Source organism: Dama dama, chromosome 12 (assembly GCF_033118175.1).
Source record: "Dama dama isolate Ldn47 chromosome 12, ASM3311817v1, whole genome shotgun sequence".
NCBI lineage: Eukaryota > Metazoa > Chordata > Mammalia > Artiodactyla > Cervidae > Dama > Dama dama.
The window spans coordinates 80,575,386-80,603,256 of NC_083692.1; the positions used below are offsets into that span (position 1 = coordinate 80,575,386).

Genomic DNA, 27,871 nt, shown 5'->3' on the forward strand with positions numbered 1-27,871 from the left:
AGGGGCTCAGCCCCAAGCCGATTTGTCACATTCTCTCCACTTCTGCTCCCAGCATCGGCTTTACCATCACCAGGCATCTGTCCCAGGATGGTTGGGGCCCATGTGGTGGTCAGCAGCGGGAAGCAAGGGAACGTGGACCTGGCGGTGGCAGCGCTGCAGGAGGAGGGCCTGAGCGTGAAGGGCACCGTGTCCCACGTGTGAAGGGCAAGGGCCCAGAACAGCTGGTGGCCACTCTGAGGGAGAGTGGTTATCTCAAAACTATAACTTGGGGGAATATCCTCAGGGGCCCAGAGGTTAAGATTCTGCCTTCCAGCGTAGGGGGTGTGGGTCGTATCCTTGGTTGGGGAACTAAGGTACCATAGTGCTGCTAAAAAAAAAGAATTTAATGTTAAAAAAAATAACCCAAAAACTATAACCTTGGGAACATGGAACTTCTGGGACTGAGATCCCAAAAGATCCACTGGGAAGAGCTTTTAATATTACTCCTAAACATGACTGACAGAGAACATCCTTAAGCCTAAAAAGAGATTCAGTTCAGTTCAGTTCATTCTCTCAGCCGTGTCTGACTCTTTGTGACCCCATGGGCTGCAGCACGCCAGGCTTCCCTGTCCATCACCAACTCCCAGAGCTTGCTCAAACTCATGTCCATTACATCAGTTATGCCATCCAACCATCTTACTCTCTGTCGTCCCTTTCTCCTCCCACCTTTAATCTTTCCCAGCATCAGGGTCTTTTCCAATGAGTCGGTTCTTCACATCAGGAGGCCAAAGTGTTGGAGTTTCAGCTTCAGCATCAGTCCTTCCAATGAATATTCAGGACTGATATTTCCTTTAGGATGGACTGGTTGGATCTCCTTTGCAGTCCAAGCGACTCTCAAGTGTCTTCTGCAACACCACAGTTCAGAAGCATCAGTTCTTCAGCACTCAGCTCTCTTTATAGTCCAACTTTCACATCCATACATGACTACTAGAAAAACCATCGCTTTGACTAGACGGACCCTTGCTGGTAAAGTAATGTCTCTACTTTCTAATATACTGTCTAGGTTGGTCACAGCTTTTCTTCTAAGGAGCAAGTGTCTTTTAAATTCAAGGCTGCAGTCACCATCTGCAGTGATTTTGGAGCCCAAAAAAGTAAAGTCTCTCACTGTTTCCATTGTTTCCCCATCTATTGGCCAAGAAGTGATGGGACCGGATGCCATGATATTAGTTTTCTGAATGTTGAGTTTTAAGCCAGCTTTTCCACTCTCCTCTTTCACTTTCATCAAGAGACTCTTTAGTTCTTCTTCGCTTTCTGCCATAAGGGTGGTGTTATCTGCTTATCTGAGGTTATTGGTATTTCTCCCGGCAATCTTGATTCCAGCTTGTGCTTGTAGTCTAGAATAAAGGCAAACTTTGGATATATTTCACAGAAGTGTCCACACACGTACTCCTTAGTGGATCTTGAGCATTTGAGGGCAGTGTGAAACTGAAAGGTGGCCCTGGCCCTCAGGATGCTCTTAGAAGACACAGCTGGAGGAAGGCAGGAGAGGACTCTAACCCTGACCTAAGCTCCTCTTGCTCTCCTTCACTGTCCTCAGTCTCCACTTCTGTTCATTCCCCAGCTGTCTGTACTTGCCCCATTCTTATGTGGCTCATTCACATGTGGCTCCCTTCTTTCTCTTTCCAGGGGAAGCTCTGTGGTTCTGGTTTCTCCACTGGGGTGTACGCCCAGAAGCTGTAAGTATGAAGTTCTATGGCTTTAGACTCAGAGACAGGACCCTACTCCATTTGCCAAGAGAAGTGGAGAGGGCCAGCAAGATCCCAGGGCAGGACATTGCTGGGTGGGGCACATCTCCATAAAATTTGGGTGGGTGTCTCAGATCTTCCTTCTCCAGAAAGGACACATATGGCAGCCTTTTATTATTTTTTTGATGACATTATCAAAGGTCTCTACAATTGCTGCTGGAGGGATATACATAGTCTAGAAATTGAACTGAAACTCTCTCTGAGTTACCATGCATGTCATCTGCTTCCTTTTCTGTTCACAAAAACAAAGGGCCTACAATGTCAGTAAAACAACCCTGCTGGGATACACCAAGAACTGGCACCAAACATCTGGGTGAATAGTCTGGTGCCAGGAGTTTTCAGCCAAGTGGTGAGAACCAAGAACAGTTCCTGCTCCTGCTTCTCTGAGCGCCAGGGTGCCTTCCCCTGCCAGGCCATGTCCCACAGGGACCTGGACTCTCAGACCTGGACCTGTGGACTCTCTTCTGAGGCTCTCATCCACAGCCTTTGGGATCAACAGTAGAATCAGGACTTTAGTCCTTTGTGAAGGACCAGCCCAAAGTGTCCCTCATCAGCCCTTTCACAAAGACACAGGCCTGTATGATGTGGAGCCCATGTGACTCCATCTGTATAAGCAATGGTGAACTTTTGACTTCTCCTTTAGCTATTTGAGGACTCAGCCTTCTGCCTCATACAAAGGGACTCCATGAAATACAGAGCAGGCTGTGAGTGAGGCAGTGTCCTTTGTAGATTTGGATTGACATGACCCCAGAAACTTCACGATGGACAAAAGATCATATACCATCTCTCTGCAGGCTGTTACCCATTCCTCTTTCTGAGATCTGATGACTCACCTAGCCCTGGGATGAGTAAAAGTCCCTGAGGAGTCATGTCTCCACTCATGCAGCCCCTCCACTCATCCCCACGGGGGTCAACTTCACAGCATCCCAGAGGAGCCCAGGGCTCATGGGGAGGTGTCATCACTCTCAGCCCCTCCTCCTCTTTCCATTCAGAGCTGGGTGGCCTGAGGGCTGTGCAGAACCAGTGTCCTTCCTGTGCTCTCCAGAAGCCGGCTCCATCACCGGCAAGAACATCATGGTAGCTGGCTTCTCCCCCCACCTCTGAGGGACGTGAACTCAGAGCTCAGGCTTGCCTCTTGATGTGAAGGCTCCACGTGATTCTGTGTTGGAAAGCCTCTATTAATGAAAAGCCTGTGTTCCAAATACACACTCTACTTTAAAACCTTCACTGCCAGAAATAATAAAGGACAGCAGAAAAGAGGGTTTGGGGTATGAAACTACCATTAAAACCAGCTAAAATAATGTCAGCTTTGCCAGAAAATAATATATGTACTTGAGAGTCTAGGAAAAGGGAAGGAGCTAAAGATAGGAAGGGAGAGGGCTATAAGGAAGGGGGGAAATGCATTTTGAGCACACCGGAAAATGCTTTCATGTAGATTATCTCCTTAAACATCTCTATGAGCCCGATGTTTGCGTCTCTAATTAATTTTATGGTTAAGGAAGCCAACATGTAGAGAGACTGAAGGAAAATGCCCTGAAAACACAGAGCTGGTCCAAAAGCAATAATTGAACCCCAGGCCTTGGCACAACAGAAAAAGACCACAATAGAGCCAGAGGTGTCAAGGAGTAAGCTCTCAGGATCCTCATTCTTGCCCAGATCCCCATCCTAAGCTCTCTGTATTCATACAACTCAGCATTCCACAGACATGGCCAGAACAGTAACTATGATCTTTCATACAATGAATTTAGATATTTGGTGCCTGAAAGTCAGGGATAGCAGCAGACCTTATGGGTATCCCACTCATATCCCCTCGGCCCACACTGAACTCACAGACATCTTCAATGGGCAGTTCCCATACATACTGACAGTTTCAAACTCAAACACCCATGTCTCCCTCCCTAAGGGCTTTCTCTGGTCACAGTAGTGTGTACTCCGCACAAAAAAGCAGTTACTGTCTGCAGAGCTGCCCACCCTAGTAAGGGATGTGAGTTGGAAGATCAGTACCGCAGCTGCTTGTCACCTGGTGGGACAGCGCTGGAGCGTGATCTGGAATGTGTCTCAGAGGGTGCCCAGCAGTGGGCACCAGCCCACAGTTTAAGAGTAATTTGCTTTTCAGTGGAGACACAGACCTAGAGAACAGACTTATGGACCCAGGGGTTGGGGGAGGAAGGAGAGGGTGGGATGTATGGAGACAGTAACACAGAAACTTACATTACCATATGTGAAATAGATAGCCATGGGAATTTGCTTGTATAACTCAGGGAACTCACCGGGCTGGGGCTTGGTAACAACCTAGAGGGGTGGGATGGGGAGGGAGATGAGAAGAAGGTTCAAAGAGGGCAGGGACATATGTATACCTATGGCTGATTCATGCTGATGTTTGGCAGAAACCAACACAATTCTGTAAAACAATTATCCTTCAATTAAAAAATAAATACATTTAAAATTTAAAAAAAAGAATCTTCAGAAAAAGGAATAACTTGCTCTTAAACACACACTTTACTGGCTCTTCTCCCTTCTCTGTCTCATTCCTCATTCTCTTACTATTCTCCTTGATTTGTTTCCAGAGGAAACTACTTACACCCAAATTTTGGTCTGAGGGTCTGCTTTTGGTGTAATCCAAACTAAATTCGGGACAAAACCTGTCATCTCACATTTATAAACAAAAGGCTAAAAATGCAAAAGTCTCATTGAAGCAGCACTACGGCTGAAAATCTTTACCCTAAAGAAGACAAAATCAATTATTATTTACAATAAAGCCCATATAGTTGGAATCAGATTACTTTTATTTTGACAGGCATGAAGAGTTAGATATCAGGATAGCTGTTGCTTAAAGTTGAGGAGAGATCATCCAGTTTGAAAAGAAGCAAAGAAAAGTAAGAATTTATGTAAATGACTAACATCAAACCCTTTCTAAGGTTATTAGGGAAGGAGATAATGAACAAGATGGCACCAAGTACTTAAAAGCTAAGGAGGAGGTAAGCCTAGAGAGGTGATACACAGCAGGGACAGAGAATGAGACGCCAGAAACCCTGAAGGTCAACAATGATGTCTTCATATCTTTTCTGAATCTCTATTTTCTGACTCTGTTCGTGGAGTCACAGAAAATTCCTAGAGGTATCCGCAGCCTATAAAACTGTATACACAGTGAGGAATCTGGGAAGATGGCAGAATAGGAAGGACCGGGAATCTATCTGCCCACCTAAATAACAACTGCACCAGAAGAATCTGTCTGATGTAACTATTTTGGAACTCTGGAGTTTATGGAAGGCTTGCAACTTCCAGGGGAAGACTTGGATAGTAAATTGCAGTTAATTCAGTCAATTTCAGTTCTTAGCACAGTAGCAATTACCAATCTCCTACCCTAACCACCTGGTAGGTAGGCAGCTGTGCATTTGTTCCTCGAGCAGCTTGCCTACAGTTTCCAGGAGCCAGTGTGAGCAAAAAGGACCCTATCCTCCAAATGTCAGGGACCAGTGATCTGATTGCTGCTTCTGAACACAGAAGTGCAGACCAAGAGGCAAACAGTCATAGTTATTGCACCTCCTCTCATTATAGCAAGCCTCTCCCTTTCTGGCTGAACAGGTTTCTGGGAGAATTTAAAAGGTGAGGGAGTGCTCTCCACCAGGGAATTCTCTGGTGGCCTTTTGGTTAGGATTCTGAGCTTTCACTGCCATAGCCTAGGTTCAATCCCTGCTTGGGGAAATGAGATCCTACAAGCCATGCATCATGGTAAATATATATATATATATATACATAACATGTATAAGAATATATATAATAAAAGGCTGACACCCTCCCCTACACAATTCATTTTTTGGTTTTTTTTTGTCCCTCTTTTGGGAGCCTGACATTAAAGACTGAGGACATATACAACTGTGTATATGAGGAAACTTAGAAAGTAACTGTGCAAGCCAAAGGCTCAGAAAAGACCTAAGAAGACCTTTAAATTTACATCTCAGGCTGATCCACAGCACAGGGACAGTTTACAATTTAAAAAAAATAAAACATAAAAATAAAAACAGAAAGCCTTGGGGAAAGAGGAGAATCTGACTTTCATAGTTTCCACATTATTATATTCAAATATCCAGTATTCAACTACCAAAAAAAAAAAAAAGGCATACAAAGAAACAATAAAGTATGAGCCATTCAAAGGGAAAAAAATCAGCAGAAACTGAACTTGGAAAAGCCAAGATGGCAGATATACTAGACAAAGACCTTAAAATAACTGTCTTAAAGATGCTCAAAGAACTAAAGGAAAATGTGAAGAAAGTCAGGAAAACAATTGGTGAATAAAATAAAAATATCAAGAGAGAAAACTTTAAAAAATAATTCTTGAGCTGAAAGTTACAATAACCTGAAAAATTCACTGGAGAGATTCAAAGGCAGATTTGAGCAGGCAGAAGTAAGAATCGGTGAGCTTGAAGATAGGACAATGGAAATTATCAAGTCTGAGGGCCAGAAGAAAAACTGAAGAAAAGTGGACAGAGCCTGTGGGTCATCATCAAGTGGACCAACTTATGGATCAGGGGAGTCTTAGAAGAAGATGAGAGAGAAAGGAAGAAAGAGAATATTTTTTAAAATAATGATTAAAAATTTTTCCAAATTTGACAAAAGATATGAGTATGAACATCCAAGAAGCTCAATAAGCTCTCAGTTAGATGAACTCAGAGACATATTAAGTTGTTTCGTAAATCTGTGCACAGTGTTTATGGCTTTTCTCTACCACACACCACCTCACTTCCAACTTGACTCCACCCTCCTCCCACCATTTTCCCCACTTCTTGGTCCTAGCCTAAAGATAAGGCTAGGACAATGCACTCAATTCAGAGAAGTGCCACTTGGGCAGTTGAAGTTGACATAAACTTATACACCAGAGATGGAGTCAGCTCTCCAGAGGAAAACTTCTTAAAGCTACTCATGCCTGCAGTCTGAATTGAAGATGCCTCAGTGGGAGTTACAAGAAGAGCCACTCTCTCGATATCACCAGAAAGCAGACAAATTAAGTGCAATCCATAAAACTCATCTACAAACTTGGGAAACTTCAATGTACAAGGAAGTTCTTTTTCTTGATGTTACAATAAAAAATGAAAACAGAAGTGCACCCCATTAAGTCTAGAAATCAGAATGTTAAAATATAAAGATGTGTCACTTTATCTTGAGCAATCTGCAGGAGAAAGACAACAGGAAAATTTGGCCCAAGTTAAATAGTCCTTAGCTGAGATAGGTGAAAAGTTGTCCATGAATTTGAAGAATATGTTAACATCTACCCAATATTATTGCCCAAATCCACAATTTATATTCAAATTGCATTTGACTATTTGAAATATTCATTCCAATATTATTTTACCTATAGTCCAAATTCAGATGTAAATGGTCTAAACATTCCAATTAAGAGTTGAAGATCAATTAGATTGGATTTTTTTTTAAACGGTCTGCTGCCTACAGGAAATGCATTCTAGATATAAAACACAGATAAGTTCAAAGAAAATGGGGAGAAGAAAGATACACTATGCTATCGAATCAAAAGAAAGTTTGAACTATATTGATATCAAAGTAGATTTCAAAGTAAAGAATATTACCAGGAATAAAGAAAGTCATTTCATAACAATAAAAGGCTCAATTCATATAAACTCTTAACGATCCTAAATGTTGATGCATTTAATAACAGTGCTTCCAAATACATGAAGCAAAAACTGGTAGAAATATGAGAAGGGGACAAACCCACAGTTACAGTCAGCAATTTAGTACCTCCACAAAAGATGTGAAAGATCTGCCCATTGATAACTACAAACTGAAACTTCATCGAAAAAAATTTAAAAGACATAGATAAAATTATATACCTTGTTCATTGACTGGAAGACTCAGTATGGTTTGGATGTAATTCTCTCCAAATTAATTTATAAATTCAATACAATCTCAATCAAAATCCCAGCTGGCTTTTTTCTGGGAATTGACAAACTGATTCTAAAATTCATATGGAAATGCAAATGACTGAGAATTAACAAAGCAACTTTGAAAAAGAACAACGTTGGAGAACAAATGTTACCTGATTTCAAAACTTATTTTAAACCTACAGTAATCAAGAGTGTGATATTGTTCCCCAATCTTGGAAAGTTAAATATATACCTACTTTATGACCCAGCTATTTCTCCTGAAGATATTTATCCAAGAGACTCCTGCAGACACATGTGCAGAGCGAACTCAGAGCTAGGGCTTAACTCTCTAAATAGGCACCATGTGTGGCCATGTAGATTACAGTAGTATATCCTTTTCTGACTTCTCAGATTTTCTAAATCTCTGTTTTATCTTCACTGGAACTCAATATGAACAACATCTAGAGATATCTCTGGCCTACACAACTGCACACAGATGTGGGGGGTTTGGTACACTATATAGTATCCTGTTAAGCTTTAAAAAGAACATCTCAGCATTGTAAATGATTTCCTTTCTACTTTTGCCACTTGATTCTAAGAACAATTTATTCCCAGAAGACTCATTAAGTAAATTGTCACTGCACTTAGATTCAACTGACGCACAAATTATTTGATTTCAGCAAAGCTGTCATAAATAAGGCTCATTACAATTATAGTAGTTCATTTTCTTCTGATGACTTGGTTTAGAAGCAGTGATTAGTTTCATCCCATCACTAAGCATTTATTCATCTGACGTGTGCTCTGATCCTGGCTGTTGAGAGTTCTCCTGGTTTTCCAGCGAGTTCACCTTTATTTTTATCAAGGACAAGAATCATCACATTTCAGGGTTGGGAATATTATCTAACTTTAATCCCTACTTGATGTTTGAATTCCCTCCACAATACCCTTGCAAAATGATCTTTCATCCTGTGTCTGAATAACTCTAATGTTAAAGAATTCATTATTTCTTATGGCAGTATATTTTATCTATGGACTGCTCTTGGCATTTGAAAATACTTTCTTAAACTGAGCTGAAAAATGTCTCCCCATAGCTCTTCCTCATTGGTCTTATAGCAATCCGAGAACCACCGCTGATCAAGTCAATTCTCTTTTCCCCATGACACCTCCTCAAACGATAACAGAGCTCTGTCATCCATACCCATCACACTTTGGTCTGCTCTGTTCTCTGCTAATCATCTCTATTTCCTTCTCTAAGCACCTTTGATCATCAGATAAATAACACTTACTAGCATCACTCATCCCACCAGGAAGATATTGATTCGACTATAACTAGAAGCACATGAGCATTATCAAAATCTTAATTCAGTCCACACCTTTTTTTTCTGAGCTCCTAGCTCACACTTTATTTGTAGGATAAAACTGTTCTTGAAGCTACCTAAATCTTTAAGTATTCTGAAAACTACTCAAGCATCACCAGCAAGTATCACTTAATTCAGGCTTAATTCAGAAGAGTCAGAAGATTTTGAGAAGATTCTCAAGTTCTCTTGGCATCCTGCAAAGAAGTATCTTTGGACCCAGTTACAGCTGGATGTTCAATGGGACTGTTCTCCATTTGAGTCCTTAAGAGAAGGAAAGAGGAGTGTCTTGATTTCCAAGTGAGCAGGTATCTTGATAATCTCTACCCTTCACCTGAGTTTGCCCTTCAAATGCTAATATCAAGCCCCCTACAGGATTGAGCCACCAAAGTTGCCCTCTGTGGGATATAGCTTGATAAGGCACTCCTGTTTGGCCTCCATGTTGCGGTGATCCTACTTTCTATCTCCCCTAGTGTGTTCCTTTCATGGGAGCGCTTCCTAACAAACCATTTTTATACAAGTCCTTGCCTCGAGGTCAACTTTGGGGATCCACCTCACTCCCATGTCACCATCAACCAGGCTCTGGATATCGATGATTATTCTAGAATCCCAACCTGAAGCTCTACTTGCTAGGGTCACTCCTGAATCCAAGTCACCTTAATTTGTTCCCTTGAAAGAAGGCCCTGAGATAAAGACCTTGGTACCAACAGTTCATTTATTTAGGCTGTACTGGGTCTTCGCTGCAGTGTGTGGGCTTCTCATTTTGGTGGCTTCTCTTGTTGCAGAGCGCAGGCTCTAAGGCACGCAAGCTTTAGCAGTTGTAGTGCAATAGGCTTAGTTGCCCTGTGTCATGTGGGATCTTCCCGGACCAGGGATCAAACCCATGTCCCCTGCATGTTGGGGCCCAGCCCCAGCAGGATCCAGGGGAACCCTCAGGATGAACAGCGTCGGCGAATGAGAGAGAGAGAGAAAGAAAGAAAGAGACCAGACCGGAGTGTGCAGCAGAGTCTGGCAGTTGCTTTATTTTTTACTGTAGCCCTTTATACCCTAAGTTGGTACATTTCTAAGGGGGAGATAAGCACACAGACTTAGTTTAACATTACATCAGCTTGTCCTTCACGAAACCAGGTGTGCTCTGTATACTTTTTGTTTATGAGAGTCTTTACCCATAGATTTTTTGTACATTATCTTCTGGCCTTGAGCTTAGCAAAAACAGAAAAGTGGCAGTCTCATGATACAGCAGGTTGTAACATAATAGAAATACAATCCTGTTAACACAAAAGTCAGTCTTTTTGCAGAAGTTCTCAGCTAAATTTATCTAAAAAGTTTAACGCACAAAGACTCTGCGGCTCTGGTGAGGCAGCCCCTGTTTAGCACTCCTGGTTAAAATTAACAATTATCTTATTGTTTTCACACTAGGGCTAAACTCTTATTTTTCTAGATCTTTAACTATATTAACAATAGTTTCCACTGCACAACCTCAGCACATTAACAGCAATCAAATATTGATCCAATAACCACTTTTAAAATAATATTTTTTTGTGTTTTCTAATAGGGCTTCCTCACCCCCCAAAGGGCTCCGTGCCTATAAGGGCCTTTTTTATGGTTAATCTCTATGTATATTTTGGCCTTCAGGCCGGTTGACAATTTATGGCTTGCACCTGGTGTAACTTTAAGCAACTTCAGTAGCTGACCCTGTCTTTTTTGCGGTTAATCTATTTTCTTTCTATTAGGTGTCATCTCCATGGGAACTAGATAGGATTACATTTTTACAGAACAGAAATGCAAAGGATCGCAAAAACAGCAGATACGGCACAAAACAGGCTCTTAGTCTAAAAGTTAACTACCTGCAAGAAGTCACCAGCTAATCTCTTGCATTGGGAGCACACATTTATCAAACAAGCCAGAATGCCAGCAAAAGGGTTTGAATTGAAGCCTTGCTTTCATCACTGGCCCCTTCATAGGGTACCAGTGTCTAGGAGATTTATTAATTAGAGTTTTAAGTTGGTCTTTATTTAGTGAAAGAGGAGCAGGAGAGCTCTCGGCAGGCAACACAAGAATCTGCAGCAGGACAAACAAGAACAACAGCAGAAAAGGGGGGAGGATACAGGGTGGGGTAGAGGCTGGGGCCAACCTGGAGGGTCCCTTGTATCCTGAACGGCCTTGCGTGTCAGGTTTTTTTCCTCATGACCTCGTCATGGGTGGGATCTCCCACAACGGCTCCCGGCACCTGCGTTGGCATTGTCAGGCATATTCTTAACCAATGAACCACCAGGGAAGTCCCCAGATAGTTTATTTGGTATGTAGTCCTCAGAAGTAGGAGTAAAGGAGTGGGAAGTGTGACATAGGCTTGGTGAAATCCTCTGCGGGTCCTTGGTAGAAACACCCAACTGTCACTAGCATATTCCTCCCTGCATTTGTGTAACTAGTGTCCTTTAGGTCCTCCAGAGGACCACAATAGGTCAACAGATTCTTGGTCACATCTTTGAGGCCTCAGCTCAAGTAACCAGGCTATCTCAGCTCTGGTCCTTCTATATGATGTTCTAGTTGGCTAGCCCAGGCTTGTGCGCATGGAGGCAGAGGTCTTAATATATAGATCAGAAACACACAAGGACTCTGGAGACCAGAGCTCAGAACTAGCACATGGTCATTTTTGTACTGCTGCTGCTGCTGCTGCTGCTGCTAAGTCGCTTCAGTCGTGTCCGACTCTGTGTGACCCCATAGACGGCAGCCCACGAGGCTCCCCGTCCCTGGGATTCTCCAGGCAAGAACACTGGAGTGGGTTGCCATTTCCTTCTCCAATGCATGAAAGTGAAAAGTGAAAGGGAAGTCGTTCAGTCGTGTCCAACTCTTAGCGACCCCACGGACGGCAGCCTACCAGGCTCCTCCGTCCATGGGCTTTTGCAGGCAAGAGTACTAGGAAAGAACAAATCTGACTTCATGTTGGATCTGTCTCTTTAAGTTTTGTATTCTATTGCTTTTGCTACAAGTTAATCACTAACAGGATGCTGCCCATAGCTTCTATGTACAGGGAAGCTATAGGCAACATCCCTTTTAGCGATTAACTTATACCTAATGCCCCCTCTCCGAGAACCCTGCCTCCCATGCCTGAGTGTTTAAGCTAAAACACCTTCGTTTAAGCTCACAGGAAACATTCTGACCAGGATCACCTGTGAATGGCTGCAGGAAAGAAAAAATTAACATATCCTCTCTGGAAATGTTTGCAACAACCCATCCCCTTTTTTCTTTACCTCTTCACCTCCCTTCTTTGTTCTATAAAAGAGAATAGCATCCAAACCTGGGCAACATGGTTCTTTAGGACATTAGTCTATCATCTTCTCGGTCTCTGGCTTTCCAAATAAAGTTACTATTCTTTGCCCAAACACCTCATCTCTTGACTGATTGGCCTGTGGAGCAGTGAGCAATATGAGCCAGTAACACTTTCACCTCACTCTATTGGCCAAAAGAAGTCACAGTGCCAACCCAGATTCAAGGGAAGGGAAAACAGACTCCATCTTTTCATGAAAGGAGTTTTAAAATCACATTGCAAAAGGCACGGGTACAGGGAGTAGCAAAAAATTGTGAGTATTCCTTTAATCTACCACAAAAAAACTGTGTAGAAACTAAAAACAATAAATTACTGCCATACACAACAAGGATGACGCTCACAAATAGTGCTGAATGAAATAAGCCAGACATAAAAGAATGCATACTGTACTATGCTATTAATGTAAATTCAGAAACAGGCAAAACTTAAGTGTAGGGTTTATAGATACATGCTGAATAAAGTATTTTTTGACTTTTTATTTTGTATTAAGGTATAGTTGCTTAACAATGTTGGGATAGTTTCAGGTGAAGAGCAAAGGGACTCAACCATACATAACACATACATCCATTCTCCACCAAACTCCTCTCCCATTTAGATTGCCACATAACATTGAGAAGAGTTTAATATGCTATACAGCAGTCTTTATTGGTTATCCATTTTAAATATAGAATTGTGTACATGTTCATCACAAATTCCCCAACTATCCCTTCCCTCCATCCTTCCTCCCAGTAACCATGAATTTGTTCTCTAAGGCTATGAGTATCTTTCTGTTTTTAACTAAGTTCATTTGTATCATTTCTTTGTAGATTCCACGTATAAGGGGTGTCATAACGATATTTGTCCTTTGACTTACTTCACTCAGTATGATGCTCTAGGTCCATCTATATTGCTGCGAATAGCATTATTTCCTTCTTTTTAATGACTGAATAATATTCCATTGTAGATATGTCCCACATCTTCTTTATTCATTCCTTGCCACTGAACATTTGCTTTCCTGTCTTGGCTATTGCAAACAATGCAGTGAACATTGCAATGAATATTTGGGTGCATGTATCCTTTCAGATTATGTTTTTCTCTGGATATATACTTAGGAGTGGGATTGCAGGCCCATACAGTAGCTCTATTTTTAGTTTTTTAAGAAGCCTCCACACTGTTCCCCACAGTGGCTGCACAAAAGATGGTGGAGTAGAAGGACATGTGCTCATTTTCTCCTGCGAGAGCACCGAGATCACAACTTGCCGCTGAACAACCATTGACAGGAGGATGCTGGAACCCACCAAAGAAAGATACCCCACATTCAAGAAAAAGGAGAAGCTGCAACAAAATGGTAGGAGGGGCACAATCACAATAAAATGAAATCCCGTATCCACCAGGTGAGTGACCCACAAACTGGAGAACAATAATACCAAAGAAGTTCTCCCAGTGTTGCGAAGGTTCTGAGCCCCATATCAGGCTTCCCAACCTGGAGATCCAGCAAAGATACTATGAATCCTCAGGGAATCTGACCTTAAGCCAGTGGGATGGAATAAAGTATTTTTTAAAGAAGGGGATTGACTATCATAAATGTTAGGATGGTAGTTACTTTGGGATTGGTAATTTCTTTAAGAATAGTGGAAAGACATGATGACTGACAAGCAACACACAGTGGCTTCTGGGTTATTGGCAGTGGTCCATTTCTTAACCTGAGTAGTAATTAGCTGGGTGTTCATTTAAAACCATTAAGTGGTAGATTTATGCCTTATTTTTCTTTGTGTTATATCTCATGATAAAAAAATAAAATACTGTATGATATGGGCATAAGAATAAAAAATGGACAATAGAGCAAAGAACTGAGAAACAATTCACACCCACAGATGAGAATTAGATATACAGTAAATATTGCATCACAATTTAATGACAAAGGAAGGACATGTTGTTTAGAAGAAGATGCTGGAAAGACTTATTCACTACAGGGAGAAAAATAAAACTGAATTCCCTACCTTCTAATGTATACAGAGAGCTCCAAAAAATTAAAGACCTCAAGGCAAAAGGTTATAAGCTAATGGCAAATATTGTGGATTAATGTCTTCTGACATACGGGGCAGGGAAGGACTTCTAAAGACAAGTACAAGAAGAAATCATAAGGCCAAAGCTAATTAAGTTAATTGCATCAAATTAAGAAATTGTATTCACTGAAGCACATCATGATCAAAGTTAACAAACAGATGACAAATTAAGCATTTTTTGTTATATCTAAAACTTATTTTTTAAAAAATGAATATCTAACATATACTAGGAACTCTTAAAAGATTAAAAAACAGGAACCCCAAAAGATCAATGGGCAAAGGAAATGAAAAGACGATTTACAGAAGGAGAAATTAAAAAAGCTGGAAAGCATGTGAAGAGAAAGTCAAACTTACTACTTATCAGAATAATACAAAGTTTTAAAATAATAAGATATTACTTTACTAAGCTGGCAAAAATAATAAAGCTGAGAATACCAAGTATTGGCAGGGATGTGGGGATAGTGGGACCTCTTATACAATTGGTGGGCATGTGGACTGGTGCAAAAATGCTAGAGAACAATCAGACAGTTCTTAGTTATATGTCATTGCATTTCATGACCCCACTTGCATTTCGCAAGCCCCACTTCTGGATATATGTTTCAAAAAAAATTCCACTTAAATTCACAGGATGACATCACTAAGAAGGTTTAGTCCACTGTTTGTGGTGGTAAGGAACTGGAGGTGACCCAGTTGGAAAATAAGAAGGAGTACTGTACTAGAGTCAGAAGCTACAATTATATATACCAGAGCAATATGCATCATGCCAAGTGAAAACAGGAAGGAAGTAATGAGACTTAGAGCACATATCACTTATATAAATGAATATACCATACCTAACAGACAATAACATCTTACAAGAACACATATAACTGAAAGCACATACGTTGAACTGGATGGTTTTCTATGAGGGGGAAGAGGCAAAGACCTATGGGACAGCATTAAACTCACCAACATTCTCATTATAGGGGTCCCAGAAGGAGAAGAGAGAGAGAGAAAGGACCTGAGCAGTTATTTGAAGAGATAATAGCTGAAAGTTTCCCTATCGTGGGAAAGGAAACAGTCACCCAAGTCCAGGAAACATAGAGTCCCAGGCAGGATAAACCCAAGGAAGCGCACACTGAGGCATGTAGTAATCAAACTGGCAAAAATTAAAGGCAAAGTTGCCGGGGTCCAGCCCCAGCAGGATCCCGGGGTACCCTCAGGATGAACGGCGTTGACAAGTACGAGAGAGAGAGAGACCAGACTGGGGTGTGCAGCAGAGTCTGGCGTCGCTTTATTTTTTTACCGTAGCTTTTATACCCTATTTTAGTACATTTCTAAGGGGAGGTGAAAGATAAGCATACAAAGTTTAGTTTAACATTACGTCAGTTTTGTCCTTCACGAAACCAGTGTGTTTTCTGCATACTTCTTTGTTCATGAGAGTATTCTTTCATAGTGGATCTTTGTACATTATCTTCTGGCCTTGGGGCCTATTAACATTTTACGACCTAGGTGAAGGCAAAACTGTTTTCCATAGTCCATTCTTTATCGTTCTATTTTGCTTTGAATTTAGCAGAAAACAGAAAAGTTGCAGTCTCATGGTACAGCAGGTTGCAACATAGTAGAAATATAATCCTGTTAACGCAAATGTCAGCCTTTTTGCAAAAGTTCTCAGCTAAATTTATCTAAAAAGTTTACCACACAAAGATTCTGTGGATCTGGTGAGGAGCCTCTGTTTTTAGCACTCTTGATTAAAATTAACAATTATCTTATTGTTTCCACACTAGGGCTAAACTCCTATTTTTCTAAATCCTTAACTATATTAACAATAGTTTTTACTGCTCAACCTTAGCACAATAACAGCAATCAAATGTTGATCTAATAACCACTTTTAGAATAATATTTTTTGTGTTCTCTAATAGGGCTTTCTCACCCCCCGAAGGGCTCTGTGACCATTAGGGCCTTTTGTGATCAGGTTCTTATTGCTGTTATGATTAAGGTGTTGTGAGCAGTCATGTGCATTAGTACATATTTGCCAAACAAGCCAGAGTGCCAGCAAAAGGATTTTTACTTGAAACATTTCCTTCATCCCTGGCCCCTTCATAGGGAACCAGCATCCAGAAGATTTATTAATTAGGGTTCTATGTTGGTCTTTACGTAGTGAAAGAGGAGAGCTCTCAGCAGGCAACACAAAGATCCGCAACAGGACGAACAAGGACAACAGCAAGAGGGGAAGGATACAGGGTGGGGTAGAGGCCGGGGTCAACCTGGAGGGTCCCTTGTAGCCTGAACAGCCTTGCATTTCAGGTCTTCTCCTCGTGACGTTGTCATGGGTGGGATGTCCCATAATGGCTCCCGGCACACAGCACTAAAAGCAACAAGGGGAAAATCACAAATAACATTCAAGGAAATGTCCATAAGGTTATCAACTGATTTCTCAGTAGAAACTCTGCAGGCCAGAATAGAGTCACATGATATGCTTAAAGCAATAAAAGGAAAGAACCTACAACCAAGAATACTCTACCCAGCAAGGCTCTCATTCAGATTTTTGGAGAAATTGAAAGCTTTACAGACAAGCAAAAGCTAATAGAATTCAGCACCACCAGGCCAGCTTTTCAGCAAATGCTAAAGGATTGCCACTAGGCAGGAATGAGACCAGCAACTTAAAATAAACTTGCACACATATAGACTGCTATATCAAAATCTCATGGGAACAGCAAACCCCTAAACTACAATATACACACACACACAAAAGTAAAAGCAACCCAAACACGACGTTAAAGATGGTCATCAAACCACAAAAGAAGAGAACAAAAGAGGAAGAGAAGAAAAAAAAGACCTACAAAAACAAAGCCAAGGGACTTCCCTGGTGGTCCAGTGGTTAAGAACCCACCTTCCAATGCAGGAAACACGTGTTCAATCCCTGGTCCAGGAGGATCACACATGGCCCATGCGCCACAACGACTGAGCCCATGAGTAGCAACTACTGAAGCCCAAGCACCTAGAGTCTGTGCTCTGCAACAAGAGAAGCCACCTCAACGAGAAGTCTGAGCACCTCAAGTAAAGAAAGCCCTTGTGCAGAAACAAAGATCCAGCACAATTAAAAATAAAATATAAATAATTAATAATAAAAATAAATAAAATGGATAACCAATAAGGACCTACTGTATAGCACAGTGTTATATAACAAGCTAAATGGGAAAAGAATTTGAAAAAGGATACATGTATATGCATAGCTGAATCACTTTGTTGTACATCTGAAACTATCACAACCTTGTCAATCAACTATACTCCAACATAAAATAAAAAGTTTTTTAAAAAAACAACAAAGTTCCCTCAAAACAGAGGAAAAACCTCAAAGAGAACAGGGAGGGTTGAAATGAAAAATAAAATCTTTCTTCCTCCATAGTTTTTCTCTTCATGGCATCTGCTGCTAATGTGAACGTGTGTGTACTGCACATTTTGTATAAAAATGCTGGGTGCACTTACTAGCACATTTTTTAAAAATTTCTATCACGTTATTCTCTACCTTTTTCTCTTTGCTTCAGAATCTATTTTGGACACTTTTCCTTTTAATCACCTACAAATCTATCTCCTTTATTAACAGCGATACTCTATTGATATAGTCCAACTTAAGTGTCCTACTAATAGATATTTAAGTTTGCTTTTTAAGTTGTTTGCTATTAAACAAGTTCACTTTTCAAATTGTTATTAGACAATATCTTGCAAGCATTTTGCACATAAATTTCGGGGAAATTTTAGCAAGCATATTCACAATATAAACCCCAAGTAGTGAAATTTCTCAATCAACACAGTCAAAATATACATACAATTAAATATTTGATAGATATTGCCAAATTGCTTTCCCATAAGTTGCAACAAAATAAAACCCTATCAAAAAACATCTAGAAGTACTTACTTCCCCATAATTTTGCCAGCTCTGGATATTATAAAGCTTTTCTTTTTCTCCAATCTAAAAGTCAAAAGATTATTGATGTTTTGATCTCCATGTTTTTAAATATGAATGAGATGAATATGTTTCCATAATTTTATGAACCATTTATACTTTTCCTGTGAACTGTCTGTTCTTATAACTTGCCTATATTCTTCTGAGTTGTTTTACTTTCTCTCACTCATTTGCATGAGGGTTATTTTGCAAATTAAGGCAATTAGCCATTTTATCATATGTTCTGCAATTACACTTTCACAGTCTGTCTTGTCTTTTGCCAAACAGAAGTTCAAATTTTTACACAAATTTATCAATCTGTTCCTTTATGCCTTCTGGGGAACAGATATTTTAAATTTTATTTTGTCACTTGGAAGTTTAAGTGCTTTTCTGAGAGGGCTGATTGAAGTGTCTGAGGTAAAAAGGGAGAAGGGGAATAATTGAGACAGTTGCCACTTTAAGGCAGAACAAGGAAGTTAAACAAAGAGGTGGCGGGGTGTTGGTGGCAGTTGAAGTGGTAGCCCAGCTGAGGTCCATTGCAAGGGAGCAACACCCCAGCAGAGCCTGCTGGATCCTTTCCCTTAGTGGGAGCTCTCAGCTACACCAGTGAGCAGCCCAGACTGGTCATGAAACCTGAGAAACACACCTAGTTCTTCCTGGTCACATCAGGGAAGGGACCTCCCAGGTAACTGAAATTCATAATTTCAGTTAAAATTGATCATTACCTGGGTCTTTGGAGACATTTCAAAATAGGGTGTCATTGTTTATTAAGCTGGCAAAATTGAGCATACTTATAAATCTCTCAGTCTGAGTTTCTCCATCAAGTGTCCAAGAGAGATGAAGACTGAAAAGTAATAATAAACACGTTTTAAACTTTGCAAATTGGGTGATGCTCAAACTGGCCAGTGATGGCCAGTGACAGAGCAGCTCCATTAGCAGTTTAATTAGAGTGCTTTTGAAGCCTCCTATGGCAGGGAGGGTTAGAACTGTTGTCTTTGGTTGAATGCATCTCAGTTTTTGATTTGTGATAGAGAAGGACATTGACAACTGGTTAACACTGTGTATTGCACAAAGGTAACTGATGATGTCAGCCTCGCCCTCTGGATTTACCTCTCCAACCTTCCCTGACACACTTCTGAACATCTGGCAGGAGTGAAAGAGCTCTACAGGGTTAGCAAAAAATCAGAAGGAAATTTTCATGTCCCCCAGCTGCCCTACAAGAGGTTTGCTGTTGCAAATGTCACAAAACTTGGATTATGTAGCCTGGAAGTGAATTGTACCTATATATTAAAGAAAATTGGGGTTGCGGGGGCTTCTCTGGTGGTCCGTTGGCTAAAACTTGACACTCCCAATGCAGGGGCCCTGGGTTCAATTGCTGGTGAGGGAACTAGATCCCGCATTCCACATCTAAAACTCAGCGCAGCCAAATAAACATTAAAAAAAAAAAAGAACTGAATTGTACTGTGGATTTTTCTCTCTTGCAATTCTCTCATTAAGTTACTCAGCCCTTCTGTTTTATACTTTACTAGCATTTGTATGTTACTGGCAATTTTTGAAGATAAGGTGTGAGATAAAAGAAGAGAGTTCTAGGCTGAGCCCTATGGACAATGCTGATAAGTGATGAAGAATTACAATCTTCTGAGTCATTCCACTGCACCATTGTAAAAAAAAAAAAAAAAAAAAAAAAAACGGCCTACTGGGAGGGGAAAAACAAAACAAACAAACAAAAAACCTCCTCTTTACGACGAAAACTACCCCACAATGGATTTTACACATGTTGATAATCCAAGTTATCCCAGTCCACTATGCTTCGTTTGAGGCGAACAACTTACAAATGCAGCAACAGCTCCAGCAAAATGGAAAGGCCACTTAACAATAAATTACAGCCATTTGACCCAGAAAAGTGCTGAATATTTCTAATGGCTACTGGAATCTCAAAGCAAAGAGAGAAAATCTTTCATTTACCAAAAAAAAAAAAAAAAAAAGTCAGTGAAAAGGCTCAGGAAGCAAGTGGTGGAGTAGAAGACTTACTGCCTGAAAAGGACAAGTTCCAGAGATATGAAAACCTCCTAATTACAGCATGTAAAATTATAGTGAGAAAAATACATGGACATGTATTGACACAAGACACTGAAAACTGTCTGTAGCAGGATACACTGATGTATTTATGACTTCTCACATGATGCTAAAAAGGTTTTTATGTAATAAACTGAAAACAACCCCTTCTGTATCCAGGTTGGTAAGTTTACAGCTTTCACCAATGAATGTCATGCTACAACATTCATTAACGGGTAAATAACGGTAAAATTCAAGAAAAATTTTCTACTGCAAAGTGGTACCTGATACAATCAAAAGCCAAGATAATTTCATATTTTGTTCAGTATCTGGAAACGAAAGGTGTATCTCGGAGGATATTGGCATTGGTACTGATGGTGCCCTGTGGACGATTGGCTTTTATAAAATGCTTTGCCCCTTGTGTAAGATGAGAGAGTCCTGACATAATCACAACACACTGCTTTCTTCCCAGAAAGGTGATGGTGTCAAAAAGTCTAGGAGATCAAATGAAAAAGTTCTGGATGGTGGTACAAAAATGGCCAACTTGGGTCTTCCCTGGCAGTCCAGTGATTAGGGATCCACCTTCCAACGCAGGGGATGCAGGTCCAATCCTTGGTCAGGGGACTAAAATCCCACAAGTTGCAGAGCAACCAAGCTGGTACACTGCAACTACTAAGCCTGCATGCCACTACTAAGACCTGATGCAACCAAAAATAACATAAATTAACATTTTTTAAAAATGGTAAAGAATCTGCCTGCAGTACAGGAGACCCAGGTTCAATCCCTAGGTCAGGAAGATCCCCTGGAGAAAAGAATGGCTACCCACTCCTATATTCTTGCCTGGAGAATTCTATGGACAGAGGAGCCTGGCAGATTACAGTCCATGAGATCACAGAGTTGGACACAACTGAGAGACTAACACTTTCACAACTTTATTAACAAAGACCAGGTCACTCAAGTATGTTTTTGAAGCTGGAGTTAAACCTGGACAAATAATGTATAAAAATCTCTGTTACACAGTGAAGCCTCTGGGCTCAGCAGAGGTAGACTTCTAAGAGGGTGCTGTGTGCACTCAGTCACTCAGTCGTGTCGGACCCTGTGCGACCCCAAGAACTGTAGCCTGCCTGGCTCCTCTGTCCATGGGATTTTCCAGGCAAGAATACTGGAGTGGATTGCCAGGGTGTTTAAGCTCAAAGGTGAATGCCTGGAGTATGTTCCAGAAAGTCCTGGGCCAGATTTTGCTGAGTGCTTTAAAGGTAATAATGACTGCAGAAACACACCTACCTAGCAGACCCTTTTTATCACATGAGCCAGTTCAACAAGCCAATGAATGGCTGGGGAAAAATATTTTGGCTTCAATTGACAAGATTTAAAAGGAAATGAAATCTTTGGAAAAATCATGTTGTAAAAGGAGATCTTAAAAGTGTTTCTGCTGCTGTTTGGACTTGAGAGTGAGGAAGAGAGTAGGTAAGTATGAAAGTCCCAGGTTACTGGGATCACTGCATGGGGTAGGAAAAAAGAAAGTCCAAGTGCAGAAAAGAGTAAAAAGTTGAGGTTATACGGGAGAAAATCATTGGATCACACTATTCTCCCCCCATAGGAAGCATTGTATAGGAAACTATCTAGTGGGTGTCCTCCGAATCCACCCCATTTAGTCTGAATACACACTTATGATGACATAAACCAGCCTTTCTTGCCTGTATCTCCTGCTCATTTTAGGCAATCAGTGTTCAAGTACCTGTTCCAATTCTCTATCAAGGGCTTCCCAGGTGGCTCAGGGGTAAAGAATCTGCCTGCCAGTGCAGGAGACATAGGAGATAAGGGTTCAGTCCCTGGGTTGGGAAGATCCCCTGAAGGAGGAAATGGCAACCCACTCCAGTACTGTTGCCTGAAAATTCCCATGGACAGAGAAACCTGGTGGGCTATGATCCATGGGGTCACAAAGAGTCGGACACAACTGAGTGACTGAGTACATTCTCTATCAAACTGTTACTCTGAGGATGAGTGTGTTCCTTGAGCTGAAGAAATGTTACTCAGAGGTCCAAATTGGTACAGTATCTTGTTAACTGAGGTAAATACCGTGATCACCAAAAAACTAATCCACCACGGTTTGCATATAAAGTATATCAGCCCCTTCATAGAAGGAGTCCCACTAGGCATTTATAGGAAGAGTAATCCCCCTTCTTCAGAGTAAACAAGTGTTATGACAGCTTTTATCCAGTCCACTGGTTTAGGAATAATCTCCCGTGTGTCTGGTTCATACATAGGTATCTATATTTGTTTAGTAGTGAGCTGTGAGTACTACATCAACAAAAACATGTTCTTCCATTTTGCAATATTCTAAGCCAAGGATGTTGTCCCTAAATTAGTGACTCTCACAATCTTTTTTTTTTTTTAATTTTTAGTTATTTATTTACTTGTTTCATTTTTGACTGCACTGAGTCTTCATTGCTGTGCTCAAGCTTTCTCTAATTGCAGCATGTGGGAGATAACCACTTCACACTATACACTCTGCTTTCAGTAGTTTCTTGGTCTTGCTCTCTTTCAACCTGGACAAACTTCTTAGTGACCAGAGGTTGTAGACATGCTGTCTGCTGTCCCAGCAAAAATGTTCCCTTCAGAAGTGGCCCTAAGACTAACGACCACATCTCAGACTGGCTGAAATCTGAACTTGGTTCATCATCGGATTCTACTCCATCACTCTTCTACTTCCAGTTTAAGTATTACAGATAATAATAACCACAAACTGTAATGTAGCTTGCTTCTTGTTATTTTCCATTTCCTTATGTATCCAATGAGCCAACTCCTCAGCATCTGAGTCTACCATTTCCAAATTCCAATGATAACTTTTACCTCCACCGACTGATCACAGTGCTGACATAGTTCCACACCATGGATAACTTGATAGCCATCCAGAAATTGAGGGTTTGTCAATCCCTGCCCTCTCAGCCTTTCTCTTCCCAAACCATATGTTTCAGTAAGTCAGGGTTGATCCAGCAAATCCCAATCCAGATTTCAACTGCAAAATTAGCCAGCTGGGAAGTTGCAGGAATAGCTCATAAAAGCACCCTCATTCCTAACACCAACTGCAATTTTGGAGAGCCTCAAATTTCAATACTTCACTAGAAGAATTCAAAGGGCTCACTAGAAGCTGTTATACTCACAGTTTATTACAGGAAGGGGACACAGATTAAAATCAACCAAGGGGAGAGGCATGTAGGGCAGAATCCAGGAGAAGTGCCACATGTGGTTTCTTCTCCCTCCATGGGGAGAAGAAACTTCCCTGGCATAGATGGATGACAGTACATGCAGAGTATTGCCAACCAGGGAATCTCAAATGCCTTGGTATGGAGAGTCTTCACTGGGACCTGATCATGTAGGCATGGTTGAGTAAAACATGTCTGATCTCAGTTTTCAGATCCTTAGAAGGTCACAATGTTACCATTGCACTGGCCCAAGGCTCTCAGGCAAACAAAGACACTCTATCAGGCATAACATTCCAGGGCTTAGAAATTACCTCCCAGAAGCTGGGTGCAAAGACCAGACATTGTTTTTTTAGACAATGGTTAAATTTAAACTTGTGGTTAAATTGTTCACCATCTAACAAGCCTCAAGTGTGTTAGTCACTCAGTCATGTCCGACTCTTTGCAACCCCATGGACTGTAGCCTGCCAGGCTCCTCTGTCCATGGAATTCTCCAGGCAAGAATACAAGAGTGGGTAGCCATTCTCTTCTCCAGGGGATCTTCCCAACCCAGGGATCGAATCTGGGTCTCCTGCATTCCAGGCAGATTCTTTACCATCTGAGCCATCAGGGAAGCCCAAACAAGTCTCAAATCTTACTGAAAATATCCAGGAAGAACAATCTTGACAAGTACAAAATTTGTAGTATTTCTTTCCTTTCCAAATAAGCATATAACTGGATGAAGGATCATGTGTCTGAATCTGAATTTTCTGCATATCTTGAGGACTTAGAGGAAAGAGGAAGAACTTTGTGAACTGAATGAAGTAAATCACATGAGATTCACTAGTCTTCCCTAGAAAGTTCTGGATTTATGTGAGAGAAGAGTATCCTACCACTCACTGAAAAGCAATGAACATTCTGCTGAATTTTCAGCTTCTTAATGTGCAAGCAAGCTTTCTCCTGTTTAACGAGCATCAAGAACAAGGACAGATAACATCTCATTTCAGGTGAAAATGAAATCCCTGTACGCTTATCACAAATTTGACCCAGAATTGAGTATTTGTGCAGTGAAAAAGCACGCACAGGTTTTAAATGAAACACACAGATTTTACTCCTTCTTTTTAGTCTCAAAAATAATGTTTTATATGCACATATAGGCGTACAGAGGAAATGGCAACCCACTCCAATATTCTTGCCTGGAGAATCCCATGGACGGAGGAGCCTGGTGGGCTATAGTCCACGGGGTCGCAAAGAGTCGGACATGACTGAGCAAATTCACTTATACTGTATAGGCGTACAAAAGAGATCAAGAAATTTATGTGTGTGCATAATAACTTTGTAATTGCTAAACTTTTATTTGAGCCTGATCATGTCAGTTAGTGAGAACATTTTTCAGTCTTAATAAAACTGAAAACATTTTTCAGTCTTAATAAAATAGTGTCTTAGGGCATTTTTATTCATATTGCTTTGGCTTGTGATTGTTTTACTATTTAAAATTGTCAAATGTTTTTATATTATAAATAATATTAATTAAAATAATTTTACTACCCTTGTTTAAGTTAAATCTATCAAATTGACCTTTCAAGATTTGAATCCTTACTTTCGTTTAAGTCAGATATTTAACAGAAACGTATTGTGCTTGCCCTAAGAGTTTTTAAAATTTATGAAAAGGAAAGAAAGAGATTAATTTCAAGTAAGGTTACTTAATCTTTAGCTACCTGATTCTGTTCAAGACAAATTGGCCAAAAAAAGGAAAAAAAAAAAAACCTTTCTGGCTTTAAATACAGATAATTACTCTTGCATATATTAAATACCATGTGCCATAACTCATTAGTATTTCTTACAGTATGACTGTGTGTTAAAACTTTTAGACCTACTTGGCTAAGATTTTTTTTAATCAAGTAAGTTTTTTTTTTTTTTTTAGGGGAAAACCAAAGTCTCCTTGTGTGTACTTGTTCAGTTGCTAAGTCATGTCTGTCTCTTTGTGACCCCATGGACTGCAGTATGCCAGGCTTCCCTGTCCTTCACCATCTCCTGCAGCTTGCTCAATCTCATGTCCATTGTGTTGATGATGCCATCCAACCATCTCATCCTCTGTCACCCCCTTCTTCTCTTGCCCTCAATCTTTCCCAGCAGCGGGGTCTTTTCCAATGAAAACGTGTGCACTACTGACTTGTAATAGAGTAAATATCCTTTGTGGGGAAGGGAAATCACACAAAAAAGAGTAGGGTAATAAATTGGCTACAGTAAACAGATCCACAAAAAGCATCATTCTCTACTCAAAAGAACATGACTATTAATATTGGATTATTATGTCTGTAACTTACTATCATAGTAGTGAACCATCACTTCTGCTGTAACAGTGTTTATGCTGGAATTACTTAAGACCTTCCCTTAAAAAATATTTCAAGCATTCCTTGAAGATAGAAAGGTTGAGAATGGCCTCCCTAAGGTCCTACTGCCAGCATATCAGTGTGACAGGTTTCTGCACTCACCTTCTAAGCGCTCAGGGCTCTGGGGAACAAAATTCCCCTGACAGCCAAGCCCAGGTCCTACTACAATCTGATTTTTGTTCAACCTGAGCACCAATACCCACTTGGATATCAGCTTTACTGCAAAATTGAAACACGGCTGCTCATCTGTGTGTATTCTCATGAGTTCCTCAGTCAAAAAGTACAGAATTGCTATTAAATAAGGTAAATATACTAAATGCTGACACAAAAAATTTCCAGGACACCTTATAACATGAAAAAAGCCAAGTTACAAAGTGATATATAGTGTGAAGTACATTTATATAAATATACCAAGTTATATAGTTACATGAGTTCCTGGCTGATTATATGTTCAGAGATGTAGAGGTGAAGCTAAAGATAAATTTGGTGGCAGAGAGAGAATAGAAGGAAAAAAATTGCCCCATCAAGAACCATGGAAAATAAAGCAATTATAGGAAAAATATAATGTTAGATATAGCAAATGGGATGAGAACTAGTAAATAAAAAATTACAGTGTATGCATGTGTATATACATATATATTATGTTTATCTGTGCAAGTATAGACATAATTATATATTTATATATAATTTTATATGATATTACTAGGAGTTGATATCATATCATTGAATATGATATTCCTATATCTGCCTGAAGATGGGGAAAACTGGTTCTTTCTTGGGGCAGGAAGATGGAGCTACACCTTCATGACCTGAATCATATTATTATTAATTCTGAATAAAATAATCAAAAAGATAAACAATACTTGCAAGAGTAGGTTCTAATGCCAGTTACCTATCAAAGACGTAAATCACTTTTCCTCTCAAGAGCATAGGTGGGGCTTCAGTGGTGCCCTGGCGGAGTGGACAGGCCCTCCAGTTGTGTAACACACCAACTTACTGTGACCTAGGAAAGGCCGCCAAAGATGTCTTCAACAAAGCATATGGATTTGGCACGGTCAAAATAGATCTGAGAAACAAATCATGTAGTGGAGTGGAATTTTCTACTTCTGGTCATGCTTACACTGATACAGGGAAAACATCAGGCAACCTAGAGACCAAATACAAGATCTGTAACTACGGACTGACCTTCACCCAGAAGTGGAACACATACAATACTCTTGGGATAGAAATCTCTCGGGAGAATAAGTTGGCTGAAGGGTTGAAACTGATTCTTGATACCATATTTATACCGAACACAGGAAAGAAGGGTGGGAAATTGAAGGCCTCGTAAAACAGGATTGTTTCAGTCTTGGCAGTAATGTTGATATAGATTTTTCTGGACCAATCATCTATGGCTGGGCTGTGTTGGCCTTTGAATGTTGGCTTGCTGGCTATCAGATGAGTTTTGACACAGCCAAATCCAAACTGTCACAGAATAATTTCGCCCTGGGTTACAAGACCACAGACTTCCAGCTGCACATTCATGTGAATGATGGCACTGAGTTTGGAGGGTCGATCTACCAAAAGGTGAATGAGAAGACTGAAATGTCAATAAACCTTGTGTGGACAGCCAGCAGTAACAACACCCACTTCGGCATTGCTGCTAAGTACAAGCGACTATAGAACTTCTCTCTCTGCTAAAGTAAACAATGCCAGCCTGATTGAACTGGGTTACACTCAGACCCTTCGACCAGGACTGAAACTGATCCTGTCAGCTCTAATCGATGGAAAGAAATTCAATACAGGAGGGCACAAGGTCGGGCTGGGATTTGAACTAGAAGCTTAATGTGGTTTTGAATAAAGCATCAGCTTTGTCCCTGGAGGTGAAGAGAAAAGAACCCACTATGTTTTGGCCTTAAAATTCTTCTGTGAAATTCAAAAGTGTGAAC

The 27,871-nt window shown here is 40.5% G+C and overlaps 1 pseudogene; it reads left to right on the forward strand.

The window, feature by feature from the left end:
* The first annotated feature begins 87 nt into the window (after nt 1-87).
* On the forward strand, nt 88-27,844 carry LOC133067110 (voltage-dependent anion-selective channel protein 3-like; annotated as a pseudogene).
* Nucleotides 27,845-27,871: the final 27 nt, after the last annotated feature.